This window comes from Marmota flaviventris, chromosome 8 (genome assembly GCF_047511675.1).
Source record: "Marmota flaviventris isolate mMarFla1 chromosome 8, mMarFla1.hap1, whole genome shotgun sequence".
In the NCBI taxonomy this organism is placed as follows: Eukaryota; Metazoa; Chordata; class Mammalia; order Rodentia; family Sciuridae; genus Marmota; species Marmota flaviventris.
The window spans coordinates 136,286,756-136,306,612 of NC_092505.1; positions in this window are offsets into that span (position 1 = coordinate 136,286,756).

A 19,857-nucleotide genomic window follows, 5' to 3' on the forward strand; every position below is an offset into this window, starting at 1 on the left:
AGGGTTAGAGTTAGTTTTAGGATTAGCATTCAGTTTAGCATGGGTTTAGGGTTAGGTTTAATGTTAGGGTTAGTGTTACTGTGAGGGTTAGGTTTAGGGTTCGGTTTAGGGTTAGGGTTGGCATTAGTGATAGGATAATTGTTAAGCATAGAATTAGGGTTACGGTAAGATTTAGCATTAAAAGTTTAGGTTAGGTTTTCAGTTAGGTTTCAGGGTAGTATTAGGGTTAAGTTTAGGGTTAGGTTTATTGTTTGTGTTACAGTTAGGGTTAAGTAAGGTTTAGGGTTTGGTTATGTTAGGGTAAGCATTATTATTTGGGTTAGGATTTGTGTTAGAGTTAGGGTTAGAGTTAGTGTTAGTGTTAGGATTTGAGTTAAGGTTAAATTTAGGGTCAGTGTTAGTGTTAGGTTTAGGGTTAGTGTTAGTGTTAGGCTTAGGGATAGGTTTAGAGTTAGTGTTAGGGTTAGAGTTACAGTTTGGATTAGGGTTAGTATTAGTGGTAAGTTAGGGTTAACACTAGCATTATGTTTAGTATTAGTGTTAGAGTTAGGGTTAGGTTTAGGTTAAATTTAGGGTTAATATTAGGGTTAGTTTATGGGTTAGGGTTAGTGTTTTGGATAGGATTAGTTTTAGGGTTAAGGTTAGGCTTAGGGTTAGGTTAGGATTAGGGTTACGGTTCATATTAGGGTTACAGTTAGTGTTACTTTTAATTTTAGTTTTAGTGATAGGATTAGGGTTAGAGGTAGTGTTAGGTTTAGGGTTTGGTTTAGCTTTAGTATTGGGAGTAGGTTTATACTTAGTATCAGGTTTAGTGTTAATGTTAGTGTTAGGGTTAGTTTTTGGTTTAGGGTTATGGTTAAGGTGAGGATTACTGTTAGGTTTATATTAGATTTAGGGTTAATGTTAAGGTTACGTTTAGTGTTATGTTTAGTATTAGGGTTTGTGTCAGAGTTGTGGTTAGTTTTAGGGTTGGGATAATGATTAGGATTTACTTTCGGTTTAGGTTTAGGGTTTGGCTTAGGGTTAGGGTTTGGGTTACAGTAAGGGTTTATGTTAGATTTTGGGGTAGGTTTAGGGTTAGTGTTAGAGTTGGGTTTGAGGTAGGGTTAGTGTTAGGGTTAGCATTAGTGTTTGGGTTAGGGTTAGGGTTAAAGTTTGTTTTAGGGTAGTTTTAGGGTTAGAATTAAGGTTGTGGTTAGGGTAAGTGTTAGGGTTAGGGTTAGTGTTATGCGTAAATTTAGGGTTAGTCTTAGGGTTAGGGATAGGTTTAGTGTTAGTGTTAGCATTAGGTTTAGTTTTAGGGTTACTGGTAGGTTTAGCATTCGGGTTAGGTTTAGTATTACTTTTAGGGTTATTATTAGGATTTGGGTTAATATCAGGGTTAGGGTTAAGGTTATGGTTAGGTTTAGTTTAGTATTATGGCTTGAGTTAGCATTAAGGTTAAGGAAAATGATATTTTTAAGGTTTGGTTTCAGGTTAGGTTTAGGGTAATGGACAGGTTAGGATTAATGAGAGTTCTAAGGTCAGGCTGAAGATTAGCATTAGGGTTTGGGTTAAGGTTTGTGTAATGGATAGGGTTAGAGCTAGGGCTATGGCTAGGTTTATGGTTAGAGTCAGGGCTAGGGTTAGGTTTAAATTTAGGTTTAGTGCAAGGAAAAAAGTTAGTGTTAGGTTTAGGGTAAGAATCAGGGCTAGATTTAGAGTTTGAGTTAGGGTTAAAGCTAGGGTTGGGTCTTGGATTAGGGCTATGTTTTGGTTTATATTAGTGCTCTTTTTAGGGATACGGTAATGTAAGAACTAAGGTTACAATTAGGGCTAATTTTAGGGTTACATTTAGGACTGAATCTAGTTTTAGGATTATGTTTAGGTTTAGGGTGATATTTTCAACTAGGGTTATTGTTTGGGTCCGGGTCAGGTTCATGGTTTGTTTTAAGGTTAGCAATAGGACTCAAATTAAGGTTAGGCTTAGAGCTAGATGTAGGGTTAGGATTTGGTTTAGGTTAAGGGTTAAGGTTAGTCCTATGACTCGGTTTTGTTTTAGGACTAAAGCTAAAGTTAAGGGTACTTTTATGATTAGAATTAGTTTTATTGCTACTGATAGGGTGAGTTTACGCTTACAAGTAGATTTAAAATTATGGTTAATTCTAGGGTTAGGGCTATGGCTAGTGTTAGAGCTAAGATTAGGGATAGTGTTTTGGTTATCGTAAATGATGATTTAGAATTAGGAATAGGGCTATGACAATAGTTTGAGTTAGTCTTAGGGATAGTGTTTGGGTTAGGGTTAGGGCTAAATTTGTGCTAGGAATAGGTCTAGGCTTAGTGTTAGGCTTAGGCCAAGGATTAGGGCTATATTTATTGTTAGGTTTAGGGGAACAGCTGCCTGTTTGGTTTACACCTCTATTTTCATTTACCCATAGGTGACAAAATGAAGTGAAACCTTAACATACAATGTGTTCATGATAGTGAACTATTGAATTGACAAAAACACACCATAGGATCATACTAAGGTTACATAAAGGATGACTCCTGCCTAATATCAAAGAAATTTGTACAAAAGTAACTCTCACCCTACCATTACCTCTAAACCTAGCCCTAGCCATAACCCTAAATCTAACATTAACGCTAACCTGATTAGAGAACCATTGATCCTAGAATTCCCACCCTTGGGGAGCCTTGTGGGGCAAGCTAAGTGATGAATCCTATCCAACATCAAACAAATTTGACCAAATAATTATGGGAGGTATTTCAGTACATGCATATTTTCCTGTTGTCTCCTAAAGGGCTCTCAGACTAAGTTGTTTTTGCATGCTTAAGCATAGGCCTACTTTTACAAGGAACATACCAGAGTCCCTACAGAGAACTGATGGAGTGTGTGAAGTTTCAAGCTGCTAGCACAAATCCTGTTTGATTTTCAACTTCATTAAATTTCCCGTATAGGTCAAAATGAAGTGAAATCTTAAAATACAAAATGTTGCTGACAGCGAACCAGTGAAAGGAGAATGGCTAAACCTGGGGAACAGAGTAAATCTAGCTAAAAGATAAATCTTTCCAAGTATCAAGGGATTTTGAATAAAACTAACTCTAACCCTAACACTAGCTCTAAACCTAGCTCTTCCCTTAACCCTAAATTTTTTATGAAACCTTTGACTGTAGAATTTCCAAGCTTGGTTAGCCTAGTGGGGCAAGCTAAGGGATGAATGCTGCACACTATCAAATAAATCTGTCCAAAATTGGATGGAGTATATCAGTACATGCATATTTCTCTGTTATCTCCTAAAGGACTCTTAGATAAAGTTGTTTTTACATGCTGCAGCTTAGGCCTACTGTCACAAAAACAAACCAGAGATTGCTCACAGAGAATATATGTAGTGTGAAGTTTCAAGCAGCTAACACCAATGTATTGATTTCCAGCTCCATTTCCATTTCCCTGTATAGGACAAAATGAACTGAAACTTTAATATACAAATTACTCATTACAGTGAACCATTGACCCCAGGAGGCCCAAACTTGTGGAGTATAGTAAGCATAGGAGAAAAATGAATCCTGCCCAGTATAAAATAAATTTCAACAAAATTAACTCTAACCCTAATACTAGATCTAACAGTAGCCCTGACATTATCCTTAACACTAACCCTAACCTGATTGAAAGTTTGTTTTTTTTTTTTTTTTTTTTTGCATGCTTCAGCTTAGGCCTACACTCAAAAGAAACATACCAGTGTGTCCCCAGAAAGAATTGAGGGTGTGTGTGCAGTTTGAAGCAGCTAGCATAAACCCTGTTTTATTTCCAGCTCCATTTACATTTACTCTTATACGTAAAAATGAAGTAACATGAAAATATTAACTGTTCTGGACAACAAAATGTTGAACCAAAAGGCCTAAACCTGGGAAACAGAGTAAGGTTAGTTAAAGATGAATACTGAATGTATCACAGCAATTTGAATAAAGTAAGTATAACCTAACACTACTTATAAACTGAGCCCTAATCCTAAACCTAAATATTAACATAGCCTTATCCCTAACCCTAACTTTAACCCTAATTTTAACTGTAACCATTGGCCAAACCCTAGCTCTAACTCTATCCATTACCATAACTCTAACCCTAAACCTATAGCTAAACGTAGCCCTAACCCAAACATTTATCATAGACCTGCTCATACCCTAATCCCCCCCCAGCCATAATTCTATCTCCAACCATAAATCTTACCCTAAACCTAACCCTAACACTAGGCCTAACCACAACCCTAAGCCTAACCCTAACACTAACGCTAATCCTAACCATAAATGTATCCCTAAACCTAGCTGTAATTCTATCATTTTCCTTAAACTTAAGCATAATCCAATGCTAACAGTAGAACTAAACCTAACTGTATAGCTATCACTAAGGCTATCCAAAAAGCTAAACCTAACCTGAACCCTAACCCAAACCATGTCCATTACATTAAATCTAATGCTACTTTGAGCCTTAACTCTAAACCTTAACCAAAACCAATCCCTAATCATGACACTGACCATAATAATACACCTAGATCTAAACCTGACCTTTACCCTAAACCTAACCCTTACATTAGACCTATTCATAACCAAACCCTACAACTACCCTTAACTTTAATGCTAGACCTGACATTAGTCCTAGCCTTAATCTTAGTCCTAGAGCTAAACCAAACCCTCATCAGAGCCATAAACCTAGCCTAAAACCTAACCTTCAGACTAACCCTAACCCAAGACCAAATCCTAACTATAACCTTATCCCTAAACTTAACTCTAACTGTATCCATTACCCTAAACATAACCCTTATAATAATGCTAAAACCATAGCAATAACCCTAACCCTATCACTATTCCCAAAACTATTAATTACCATAAACCTAACCTGAACTCTAATCCTATCCCTATTTTTACCCTAAACCTAACCCTAACTGTAATTTGAGCCATAACCCTAAACTCAAACCTAAACCAAGCCCTAACACTGACCCTGGCCCTATTAATTTTCCTAACTCTAAACCTGACTCTAACCCTTATATAGACCTAGCTGTAAACCTTTCCCTAAAAAATATCCCTTACTGTAACCCTACACCTGACATTAGCCCTACCCATAATTCTAGCCCTAACCCTAACACGAACCCTAGCCTTTATCCTAGCGCTAAACATAGCCTTAATTATAATCCTAACACAAACTCTAGGCCTAACTCTGACACTAACCCTAGCCCTAATCTTAGCCCTAATTTAGCCCTATACCTAACCCTAGTCTTAAGATTAACTCTTACATTAGACCTTTCACTTATTCTAACCCTATCCCTCTCCATAACCCTAACCCCAGCCCCAACCGTAGCCCTAACCCTTGCCCTATCCTTTGCCCTAGCACTAACCTTAGAGAAAACCTAACTCTAAATCGAGCCCTAACCCGAAAACTAAGCAAAACCCTAACACTAGCCCACAACATAACAGTAATCCTAAAACTAGCCTTAATCCTAGCTGTAGTCCTAAAATAAAACCTAGCCATACCTATAACCCTAACCCTCAACCTAAAGCAAACCCTAACCTTAAACCTAGCCATAATACTACCCCTAATAATACCCCTAAAATATTAAGCTGAACCCTTAAACTAACCATGAACCTGACACTGACCCTAACACTACAAGCTCTAAATATCACCCTAACCATAAACCTAACCCTAACCCTAACTCTAGGCTTAAGCCAAACAATAAACTTAGCCCTAATCCTAGCACTAATTCAGCCCTATCTCTAACCCAAACAATAACCCTAGCCTTAAGACTCACTCTAACTCTCACCCTATATCTGTCCCTAGTTCTATCCCTATCATTTACACTAACCTTAACCCTAGACCTAACCCTTGCCAGATCTTTAGTCCCAGCCCTAACCCTAGATCTAACCCTAACTCCAAATCTAACCCTAACCCTAGGCCTAAGCTTAACACTTACAATATCCCTAAAACTAACCCTAGGACTAAACCAAAACCAAGCAATATCCGTAACCCTAAACATTAACTTAAACCAAACCCTAACACTAAACCTAGACCTATCCCTAACCCTAATTCAAGTTCTAACACTAACTTTAAAACTAATACTGACCCTGACACATATACTAACACTCAACCTAACTCTAAACATCGCCCTCACCTTAAACCAAATGCTAAGAATAACCCTAACAATAATTCGAGTCCTATCCCTAACCCTAAATGAACCCTGACTTGACATTATCCTAACACAAACCCCAGCTATAAATATCACCCTAAAATTAAAACTAACCTTAATACTAAACCTAACCATAACACTAAAGCAAACCTAATTTTAACCCTAGTTCTTACATTAGCCTTGTCCCTAATCCTATCCCTAAACCTAACACAAACATTAGCCCTAAACAGAGATTTAACCCTAACTCTAACCCTAACCATAGCCCTAAACCTAGCTCTAAACAAATCCCTTACCCTAAGCAAAACCCTAAACCTAAGGGTAACCCTAGATCTTTCCATAATTTTTAGGCTAACCAAAACCCTAACTCTATTAATAGCCCTAACCCTAGCTCTCATTCTAGATCTAACCCATTCCAAATTCTAAAACTAAACCTTGATCCTTATACTGACCCTACCACTAATCCTAGGTCTAACCCTAACCCAAACTCTAACCCAAATCCTATGGTAATCCTATCCCTTGACCTAACCTTGAAGCTAACTCCCAGCCTAGCCCTAATATTAGCTCAGAACCTAACCCTTACGCTAAACATAACCCTAAATCTAACTGTAGTTGTAACCTTCACCCTAAACCTAACTCAAGACCTAATCCTAACCATAACCCTAGCTATAACCTTAATTCTAACTGTATCCATGACCCTAAACATTACCCTTATGCTAATGTAACCCTAGGCGTAACCCTAACCCTGTTACTATCCCCCAAACTGTCAATTACACTAAACCTAACCTGAACCCTAAACCTAACCTTATCATTACCCTAATGATAACTTTAATGTTAATTTGAGACCTAACCCTAAACTCAAACCTACACCAAAGCCCAACACTGACTCTGACATTAATAATTCCCCTAGATCTAAATATGACTATTACTCTATACCTAACCCTTACACTAGACTTAGCCATAAACCTAACCTTAAAATTATCCCTAACCATAACCTTAGACCTGAATTTAGCCCTAGCCATAATCCTAGCCCTAACCCCAGCACAAACCCTAGTCTTTATCCTAGCCCTAAATATAGCCTTTATTATAAACCTAACCCTAACCCTATGCCAAACCCTAACACTAACCATAGCCCCAATCTTAGTCCTAATATGGTACTATCCCTAATTATAACCCTAACTTAAACCCTAGCCCAAAGACTAACTCTAACTCTCACCCTAGCCCTAACTCTAGTTCTAACCCTATACTTTACTGGCAGCCTAATCCTAGCCTGAACCATAGGTGTAACCCTAGAACTATTCATATCCCTGCCCATAACCCTAAATCTAACCATAACTCTAAATCTAACCATAAAAATAAGCCTAAGCCTAAACCTAACCCTAGCCCTAACCCTAAGGCAAATCCTAAAACTAGCCCTAACCCTAGCCCTAGCTCTAAAATAAAACCGAGCCATAGACCTAACCCTAATCCTTAACATACACCTAGCCCTAATCCTACACCTAGCCCTAACCCTACCAATAATTTGATTCTTAAGCTGAACCCTAAAACTAACCCTCACCCTGACTCTGATCTTAACACTAACCCTAGGTATAAACATTACCCTAACTCAAAACCTAAACCTAACACTAGACTTAGTTCTAACTCCTAATACAAAAATTATCCATAATTATAACCCTAGTACTTACATTAGCCGTAACCCTAACCCTAGCCCTAACTTAACCCAAATCCTAGCACTATTCTGAGCCCTAAACCTAGCTTTAACCCTAAACCTACCTCTAACCCTATCACTAATTGTAAACATAACCTTAGCTGTAACCCTAGCTCTAAACCTATCCATTACTCTAACCATAACCCTTACCCTAATGCTAATGTTAGGCCTAAACCTAACCCTATTCCTAATCTTCACCCTATCCATTACCATAATTCTAACCTGAAACCTAAACATAACCCTATCATTATGCTGATCCTAACCTTAATGCTAATTCAAATCCTAATTTTAACCTTAACCTATCAAAATCACTAATCGTGACAATGACTCTAATAATACCCTTAAATCTAATGCTGACCCTAACACTAAACCTAACGCTTACACAAGGCGTAGTCTTAAAACTATATTTAACTATATTTACCCTTGACCTGAAATTATCCCTAACCATAATCCTAGCCCTACACCTAGCCTTAAACCTAACCCAAATCATAACCTAATCCCTAACCCTAATTTTAACCCTTACCCTAGCCCTAAACCTACCTATAACCCCATCCTTTACCATAAACATAACTATAACCCTAAAACTAACCCTAAACCCTGACCTAACCTTAGGCCTAATAAGCCTAGCGCTAAGTCTAGCCATAATTTAGTCCTATCCTAACCCTAACCCTAGTCCTAAGACTAACTATAACACTTTACGTAGCCCTAGCCCTAGTTCTATCCTTAGCCCTATCATAGCACTAGATCTAAACCTAATTCTAAATCTAAACCTAACTCTAAATCTAACTGTAATCATAAGCCAAACCAAACCCTAAAACTACACTTAACCATAATGCTAATCCTAAAACTTGCCCTAGCCCTGGCCCTAGCCATAAAACAAACCAAGCCATATCCCTAACACAAATTTTTAACCTAACCCAGACCAAACCTTACACCTAGCCCTAACCCTAACTCTTAAAATTACTCTGACCTTGATGTTGAACATAACACTAATCCTAGCTCTAATAATCACCCTAACTTAAATTAACCCCAACACTAGACCTAGGCTTAACCATAACTCTAAAACTAGCCTTAATTGTAATCCTAGTTTCTTACATTAGTCATTGTCCTAACCCTAGCATTAACCCTAACACTACCCTGGAACCGAGCCCTAAACCTAGATTTAACCCTAATCTTAACCCTAACTCCAGCCCTAAACCTAACCCTAACCCTAGCTCTAACCCTATCCCTTACCCTAAGCCAAACCCTAACCCAAAGGCTAACCCTAGTCCTAACCCTAATCCTTAGCCTAACTTCAACTCTAACCATATTATTAGTCTTAACCCTAGCCATCATTATACCTCTAAACCTAATCCTGACCCTCATCTGACCCTAACAGTAATCCTGGGTCTAAACCTGAACTTAAATCTAAACCAAAACCAAACACCAGACCTACCAGTAACCCTACAATTATACATAAGCCTAACACTAGACCTAGACTCAAAGCTAACCTTAAATATAGCTATTACTCTAGCCCTAGACCTAAACAAAATCATAACACTAACCCTAACAATAAACCTTAACCTAAACCAAACACTTATCTTATACCTAGACCTAAAAATATTCCTTATTCTGTCTATAACCCTAAACCTAACCCTATCCCGAACACTGACCCTGATTCTAACACTTAAACTAGCTTTAAACCTGACAATAACCCCAAACCTAGACCTAACACTAGACCTACCTATAAGACTAAACCTAAAACTAGCCCTAAACATAACCCTAGCTTTTAAATTACACATAGTCCTAATCCTAGCCCTAAAACTAACACAAAACCTAGAAATAATCCTAGGCCTAAACTTATTTCTAAGCACCCAACCCTAACCCCAGTGCTAACCCTAAACCTAGCCCAAACCCTAGGCTTAACCCTAACACTAATCCTAGTCCTAATCCTAGCCCTAATTTAGCCCTAACCCTCACCCTCACCCTAAGCCTACTTTAAAGAATAACTCTAATTGTCACCATAGATATATCCCTAATTCTAAAAAATATTTCTTACCATAACCCTAACACTAGCCCTAACCATAGCAAAAGTCCTTAACCTAGATCAACCCTAACTTTAAATCTAACCCTAACCCTAAACTAAACTTCACTTTAACACTAGCCCTAACCCTGAGGCTAATCCAAAATCTAGCCTTAACCCTAGCACTAGCCCTAAAATAAAACTGAGCCATAGTCTAACTGTAATCCTTAAACTAAACCAAAACCTAACCCTACACCTAGCACTAACTTTTGCCCTAATTTGAGTCCTAAACCTAACACTAAAATTAACCCTGACCCTGAAACTGACCCTAAATATAAACCTGACTCTAAACTAAACATCACCCTAACCCTAACCCTAAAACTTGCACTAATTGTAACACTAGTTCATACATTAGCTATAGCTCTAACCCCAGCAAACCCCAATCCTAGCCCTTATTTGAGATACTAGTTTTAAACCTAACCCTACCCCAAAACGTAACCTTAACCTTACCCTAACCCTAGCCAGGATTCTAACATTAATCCTAGAATTATCACTAGCTCTAATCCTATCCGTATTCATAACCCTATGGGTAACCCTAGGCCTAACCCTAACCTTATCACTAACCCTAACCTTATTCATTAAACTAAACCTAACCTGAACCCTAAACCTAACATTATCATTACACTAACCCTAAAGCTAATGCAAATTTTAGCCCTAATCCTAAACTTAACCTAAGCCAAACCTAACTCTGACCCTTCCTGTTATAATATACCTAGCTCTAACCCTGACCCTACCCCTAAACCTAATCCCTATACTAGACCTAGCCATAAAACTAACCCTAAAGATATTCCTAACATAACCATAAACCTTACATTTGCCCTAGCTGTAATCCTACCCTAACCTTAACACAAACCATAGCCCTAACTGTAACCCTAACCCTAACCCTAGCCCTAATCCTATCCATAATCCCAGCCCTAAACTTAGTTCTAACCCTACCAATTACCCTAAACATAGCCCTAATTCTAATGCTAACCATAGGCCTAAATCTAACCCTATGCCTAAAGTAACCCTATCCATTATTTTTAACCTAACCTGAACACTAAACCTAAGCGTATGATTAGCCTAACAAAAATCCTAATGCTAATTTCAGCCTTAACCCTAAACCCTAACCTAAACAAAACCCTAAACATGACCCGGACCCTAATAATAACCCTAGCTCTAAATTTGACCCTTACCCTAAATCTAATCCTTACACTAAACATAACAATAAAATTAAACCTGCCAGGGTCCTGCCCCAGCAGGGTCCAGGGAGTCCTGAAGGATGAGTGGAGCTGGCGAAAAGATGAGACAGGAGTCGATCTGTTGGAGCAATCTCCAGAGAGAGAGCGAATGCAGCTTCCTCTGGGTCATCTTTTATTACAATTTTTCTCATCATTATAGATTCAGAATACGTCATTGAGTATATAATTTAAAACTTTGCCAAGACATGACATTTCCTTAACCATGATTGGGGGTACAAAAAAATGTAACATTAGTTTACATTTTTCCAGGATATGACCTTCAGTTATGTAATTATTAAAAGTACAGAATCATTAATAAAATAGTCACTAATTTACATTTTTTTCAGATTTTCCCAAGATTTACTATTTTTCCCAAGATATGTTATTTTCTTATTAACTAATGCCAAACTATGTAACCAGACTCTAAGTCTCCTAACCAATCATTAACCTAAAGTACACTTGTACTTTATTTCTAATCTAAAATTCCCATCTAAAAAAGTCCCCTTAAATTTTATACTTAAAACATCCTAAAGTTTATAAATCCTTCTTAAAACATATCAGAAACATATACAACTAAAAACTTAAAAATTTCTAAACTTAAGAATCTAAATAAAATAATATTTCTAACATTATTCTAAAACTGTGTCTTATAAAGCTGTTTTAATTAATTCCTAAATTTATTATCATAAAACTGGTTGAGCTGCTTTCTCAAAGAGTTTCTTTGTTTCTCAGTCAAGGTGCACTAGTTCTCATATCTTTATAATCTTTCTCAATAGAAAGTAAGTTCTAAACATCAATCCACTTTCCACCAATATTAAGTATGCTCATCATATATCCCTATGTAAAATAAGAAAGGGTTTATAAAAAGAGAAGAATATATCTTTATATTTTTTAACTTTCCTAAATGTATAATATAACTTTCCTTAATCAAAAATGAAACTGCATGTGGTGAACTTTGTAAAATAAACATAATGATTAGGTTTTCTAAGAGGCCAGAAATATGGGCTTGGGTTCTAGTTGATATAATCAATGTGGTGCCTAAAATTCTCATGACCTTTCAAAGGATGATTGTTGTCCATAATCAGGTTTGTGCACAATGTACTGAGATAGAAGAACAGCCTTCTACTTTGCCCTTGATATGATGAGGGGTAGTAGAACAGCCTCCAAGGCATGAACTACCTGTTATGTTCTAGTCATCTGAAATTTAATTTGTTTGGCATTTAACATACTCTTGCCTCCTGTCAGAACATAAGCATGAAAATGAAAAGTCCCAATTACATAAAAAAGGGTCTCATGGTTTCGGTTTCCCACCAACCAGCATGGCTTTGTCAGCATTCATCCTCACTGTGACCTGTCAAGACAGTGGGAGAGTGGCTTTGCCAACACTTTTTCTCACTGTGACCCTGTCAAGACAGTGAGTGGGGGATCGCCATCACCATAAACCTAAAACTATCCCTAACCGTAACCCTAGAACTGACATTTTCCCTAACACTAATCCTAGCCTTTACCAAAACACAAAACCTAGCCCTCATCATAGCCCTTAACATAGCCTTAATCATAACTCTAACAAAACCCTATACCTTGCTGGGAGCCATTAGCCAAGTAGGTATGACAATTTCCTTGCCAGTGTACCCCATGTTGCTTAGTGGAAGGACTCGTGGAAATAGGACATTTTGCAGTGACATTGCATGTAGGTGACCTTGCTCAAGGACCAGGGTGGATCCGGGTCTAGGGTGTTCCCGGTTTAGGATAATCTGGGTTTAGGGCATTACCAGTTTAGGGCATTCCAGGTTTAAGGTTATTCCTGCTGGGAATAGGGCGTATCCTGCTGCCTGAGTTCCCCTTGAGTTCTCACGGGATTCAGACATTATTTTTTGGGAGACAGAAGCCCAGTGGGGGTGGATTTGGGCAGAGAACATGGATTTCCCCAGAACGTGATTGTAGACGGCTGGTGTGAGTTCGGGAATAAAGAGTTGCTGTTTGAATCTACAAGCTGTGTTGTGGCTTGTGATTTTGTGCCCAGTGAGACTGTGGCATTTGGCGTCCCGTGCGGGGAACTTCTGAAGCTTAGAGGTAAGTGAAATTTCTCACCCTTGAGGAAGAGAGAAAGAATGGGTGAACATTTCAAAAAACAATGTGTTATTGTTTTGATTTATTTTGTTTTTATTTCAAGTTGCCTGTTCTTAGAACTTTCTCAGGCAAACTGGGGAAAATGGTTGACTCAAAGTTTGAAGTTGTTCACCTCCGAGGAAGAGAAATTGTTAGAGAAAGGAGGCACCCCAGTAAGATCAAGAGCAGTTAAGGCATATGTTGATAAAATACAAAAATGTAGCACATGGCTTTTTAAAGACGATTTATTAAGTATATCAATGGGACCATCATGGTATCCTGTAGAAAGATTTTTCTTCAACAAGAAAAAGATGGCTAATTCTGTTTACTATACCTGTCTAAGATCTTGGTTTTTACAGACATCTGATTAATTTACAAAGCTAAAGTGTTAAAATATCAACCACTAAATATAAAATCAAGTGTTCTTTACTTATTAAGATGCATAAGGTAATATATTTAAACATTATATGTGTTTTCATAAATTGGTAAATGGAAAAATGTTTAATATTGCTTTGTGTCTGTGTCTTTGCTAAAACAATGTTACTAAGTGTTAAGATTCTATCATGTGTAATTTATATACAAAGAGTAGAAAAATTTTCAGTTGGGTTTCAATTATAGTATTATAGTATGAAAAAACATTAAAGTCTTTCATCTTATTAAAGTGGAGTAATTTGTCTAAATCAGAAATTTTATAAGAGTTGTTTCTAAATGTGAATTTATAAAAAGGGGTAATGGTTAAAAAGAGAGAAAAAGATTCAAGATGTGGAAATATATTTTAATATAAAAAGGTTAAAGGAAAAAGAAATGATTCTAGATGAGATAATCTCTGTGTGGTAAAGTAAAAAGTTGTAAAATGCCATTTAAAAGATTTTGAGGAAACTAGACTTACTTTAAAAGCATGAGAAAGGAAGAAAGAAGAAAAAGATATTTGTACATGGCAGATTGAAACAAAGCATCTCAATGGAGTTAAAAAAAAAAGCCTTTGGTTGAAGGGCAGCCATGTAAACTAACATTAAAGTGATTTAAACAGAATCTAAGCCTCATTTAAAAGAGTGAAGTTATAGGTGGTGAAAAAGTACATTTAAAAGTACAGTATAGATGATAATCAAAAGGCTTTAAACTGTTAAATTGAAGGAGGTTGAGATACCTTCATGACGGAAAAAAGAAAAAAGGAGATATAAAAAGATTTAAGGTGTGGAAATATATTTTAATATGGAAGGTTAAAAGAAAAAGAAATATTTCTAGATGAGATAATCTTTGTGTGGTAAAGTAAAAAGTTGTAAAATGTCTAAGTAAGTTGCAAAAGGCTTTAAAAGGTTAAATTTAAGGTGGTTAAAATGCCTTCATGACAGAGGAAAGATTGCGTCATTCGAAGCCTAGTTAATAGTAAAGGCATTACTTAAAAAAAAAAATGGGAAGATAATAGAATAAAAGATATTTAGATGAAGAAGATTAAAAATTTAAAGTGAAAAACTTTAAAGACAGAAGTATAGAAAGTTAAAAAGAAAAAAGATAAAGAAGATGTAGAAAAATAAAAAAAAATGTAGGAAGACAAGAATTTTAAACCCATAAAATAGGAAAAAAATAGGAGGAAAAAAAGCAACTAAGGGTGAATGTACTAACCTTAAAGGAAAACTAGAAGATAGAAACAAGAAAAAAATGGTTAAAAATGTCAAGTAAAGGTATTTCAGATAAAAAAATACAAAAAGCTAAGACAACTATTAGATACAGACATTCAAGATAGAAAAAGGTACAAGAGAGAAGTTTACAGTCAAATATTGGATAAAATAGAAGAACATGGAGATTATTAGTGATATTTTTCAAAAAGCCCATCAACTTTAATTTCTGGTGGTGCAGAAATTAGAAGTCTCAGATGAGGGTGTTAAAATTTATAGACAATAGCCAATTCAGAAAGGAATTGGCTAAACTAGAAGGAAATTGGTTTAAAACCACATCAAAAAATTAAAAGGACTAAAGTAATTCTAAAAACTAAGGCAGAATGCTTTTGAAAGAGTTAAATTTAAAAGGATCTTTAAGGGGTATATATCCCCCCAAAGATAAACTTAAAATAATCCTTTTTACTCTAAACTTTTAAATTTGGATTCATCAGGACTTAGTGCTGCGGAAACGCATATGTATCGACAAAATGTACATAAGCCTAAAGTATTTTGGAAAGATATTCTAACAGGACAATGGAAAGGTCCTGACCCAGTGATTGTCTGGAGTCGGGGCTCTGTTTGTTTGTTTCCATAGGGAGAACAGCAGCCGATTTGGATTCCAGAGAGATTAACTAAAACAATTTCTGCAGATCGAAAAGAAGATGATTTGACTCAAATCCATAACAGCTGATATCCAGAACTCCAGCTTGGCTATTCTTACATCTACAACAGTGATTAACCAGGGTGCTTTTTTCAATATCTATTTTATTATTGCATTTTTCCCACGTCATAAAGTTCTATTTTATTTTTTGATCTCATACAAACATAGGTTAATGTTTTTCTGATCAGTTTTATTTTTTGACTGTGGAGATTTTAAACATTGCAATGGAGATTTCACCTAGGTAAAGCTACAAGGCCTTTACTATTGTCTTATGTGTTGTACGTTTGTGTCCACTCTTGTGTTTTGTGTTGTATGTCTGTGTGTGCGTATGTCCATATTTCTTATATGAGGAGCACTCATGAAAAAATGGATCCGAATTATTATTATTATTATTTTTATTCACTTGATTTAAATGGTTTAATTTAAATTTGGTAAACAGCTGTTAAGGATTGTTTTTAAAGGTGGTTAACAGATCTGTTTGTTTACTAATTTAAATTAGGTAAACAGCTGTTAAGGATTGTTTTTAAAGTAGGTTAACAGATCCGTTTGTTTACTTTTACCTTTCCTTTTCATTATATTTTATAATTCTTTTCAGGATAATGTCTCTTTAGCATCATTGCCAGAATTCCTATCTTCATCCCAGTGCCAGTGAAGACAAAGATATAAACAAACTACAGCTTCTATGATAGCTATCACAGTAAACTGTATAAACTGATGCATCAATGAATATAACTCACCAACTAATGCTCAATCAAGGAGTCAACTTACTTTGGGAGGAAACGGATTTTGGGAGGAAATGGACATGTTTATAGATTCCTCCGCTTTGTACTGCTTGCAGAACTTGCCTGGACTATGTAACTATAGTTTGGTGCAGCGAATTGTGGTAATGCTGGCATATCTTTGCTGATGGTGTCACCAGTGATGCAATTTTTCCCAAGGAGCCGTCAATTGGCTTGGTGTCGTGGCATTTCAGTATCCTCCTCCCTTCTGCTAGTGATGGTCTAAAATTTGGGGGCCAATGGCTATATGCTGGACCGGTAGTCAGTGACGGGTATGATCCAATTGCAGTGGTATCAACCTTAGACAGGAGGCTGACGCCTAAAAGGTCAGTTTTCAGATGACGGGTAAGAACCATATGTTGAATTGGACAACCTACCAGGCACGGTCCTTAAGCCACATTGCTTGTTGTTTAATTAATCAGAAGAGGGGACATGCTGGGAGCCATTAGCCAAGTAGGTATGACAATATCCTTGCCAGCGTATCCCATGTTGCTTAGTGGAAGGACTCATGGAAATAGGACATTTTGCAGTGACATTGCATGTAGGTGACCTTGCTCAAGGACCAGGGCGGATCCAGGTTTAGGGTGTTTCTGGTTTAGGATAATCCGGGTTTAGGGCATTCCTGGTTTAGGACATTCCAGCTTTAAGGTTATTCCTGCTGGGAATAGGGCATATCCTGCTGCCTGATTTCCCCTTGAGTTCTCACGGGATTCAGACATTATTTTTTGGGAGACAGAAGCCCAGTGGGGGTGGATTTGGGCAGAGAATGTGGATTTCCCCAGAACGTGATTGTAGATGGCTGGTGTGAGTTCGGGAATAAAGAGTTCCTGTTTGAATCTACAAGCTGTGTGGTGGCTCGTGATTTTGTGCCCAGCCAGACTGCGGAAATACCTAACCCTAATTCTAACATTTGTCCTAGCCGTAAACCTAGCTCTAACCCCATTATTTACACTAAACCTAAACCTAAGCCCAAAACTAACCCTAGGCCTAAACATAAACATAAACCTAGCCCTATTCCTAGCCCTAATTAAACCCTGTACCTAACAAACTCTAATCATATCCCTAATGATAACTCTCACTCTCTCCCTAGCCCTATCCCTACTTCTAATGCCATTGTTAGCATAACCCTAATCCTACCTATAAACCTAGAACTAATGCTACCCATATCCTTAGCCCTAGACCTAACCCTAGATCTAATCCTAACTGTAAATCTAACTCCAAACCTAAGACTAATCCTAATCCTAACACTAGTCCTAAACCTAACACTAATGTTAAAACTAGCCCTAACTATAGCCCTAAAACAAAACCGAGCCATAGCCCTAACTTTAAAACTTAACCTAAACAAAAACCTAACCCTACACCTAGTCCTAACCCTAGCCCTAATTCGAGTCCAAACCATAACACTAAAATTACCCCTAACCTTAATTTTGACCCTAATACTAACCCTAGATCTAAATGTCACCCTAATGTTAAACCTAACTCCAACACTAGACCTAGTCCTAACCTCAATCTTATAACTAGCCTAAAATAACTCTACTGCAAACATTGGCTGTAACTCTAAACATAGCCCTAAATCTAACGAAAATTAAGTCCTAATCTGAAAACTAACCCTAGCTTTAACAGTAAACTTATGCCGAACACTAGCCCTAAACCTACACTAAATGTAGCCCTATACCGAGGTCTAACCCTAAGCCAAACTTAACCCTAATGCTAACCCTAATTCTAACCCTAATCCTTTTACTAGTGCTAACCCTAGACTTCAATCTAGCTCTAAATATAACTTAAACCTGACACTTAATCTGAAACTAATTGTAACTGTAGGTCTAAAACTGACCCTAACCCTATACTGAACCCTAACACGAGCACTAGATATAAACCTATTTCTAAACCTAATCCTAACACTAGCCCTAGACCTAAACATAATCCTAAATCTAGCCATAACTCTTTCCCTAGACCTAAACAAAAACCTAGTCCTAGCCCTTATAATAAAGCTTAACCTAACCCAAACACTAACCCTACCACTAAACCTAACCCTAGTGATAATTCTGGCTTTAACCCTAAAGCTAACTCAAACCAGAACACTGATCCTGACCCTAACACTAACTCTAGCTCTGAACATCATGCTAACAATAACCCTAAACCTAATATTTGACCTAGCCATAACACTATCTCAAAAACTGGCCATAATCATAATCCTAATTCGTACATTAGATGTAGCCCTAACACTATCCCTAACCTAATCCCAAACCTGTCCATAATCCAAGCACTAACCCTAACTTTAACCCAAACACTAACTCTAGCCATAAGCTAGTCCCTAACACTTCCCTAACCCTAACTCTTATCCTATTTATTACCTTAAGCCAAACCATAAACCTAATGCTAACCCTAGTCCTAACGTTAATCTATAGCCTAACCCAAACCCTAACCATACTACTATTCCTAACCCTAGCCCTCATTCTAGCTCTAACCATAACCCAAACCTTAATCCTACCCCTGAAACTTATACTGACCCTAACACTAACCTTAGGTCTAAACCTGACCTTAACCGAACCCGAACCCTAACATTAGCCCTACTGGTAATCATATAACTAAACCAAAACCAAACACTAGTCCTAGACCTAAATCTAATCCTAAATGCAGCAATAACTCTAGCCCTAGACCTGAACAACAACCTTGCCCTAGCTTAAAAATAACTCAAACACTATCCCTACTTCTAGACCTAACCCTAGTCCTAATTCTGGCACTAACTCCAACACTCACTCTAATATGAACACTGACTCTGATTCTAACATAAACCTAGCTCCAAAGCTCACTCTAACTCAAAACCTAATTCTAACACTACACCTAGCCGTAACCCTAACCCTAAAACTAGCCCTAATCATAACACTAGATCTTAACTACACATGGCCCTACCATTAGCTCTAAAATAACACAAAACCTAGCCCAAACCCTAGGCCTAAACCTAGCCCTAAGTGTAACCCTAAACTAACCCTAACCCTAACCCTAACCCTAACCATCCCCTTAGACCTAATCCTAGCTCAAAGCCTAAAATTTACCCTAAACATAACCCTAGCCCTATCCCAAACCCTAAACTAACACTAGCCCTAATCCTAACCCTAACCATAGCCCTAACCATAGCTCTAATTATATACACTACCCTAACCCTAGCCCTAATCCTAACCATAATCCTAGTCCTAACACTAGCTATAATCCTATCCACTACCCTAAACATAATCATACAACTAATTCTAAACATAGGCTTAATCCTAACACTATCACAATCTCTAAACCTATCCATTACCCTAAAACTAATCTGTACCCTAATCCTAAGCCTATTCATTACCCTAACCCTAACTCTAACCCTAACGTGAATTAAAACCCTAAAACTAAACCTTAACCTAAACTGAACCATAAGCTATACCCTGACCTTAATAATACATATAGCTCTAAACTGGACCCTTACCTTAAATCTAACCCTTACACTAGACCTAACCATAAAATAACCCTAAAA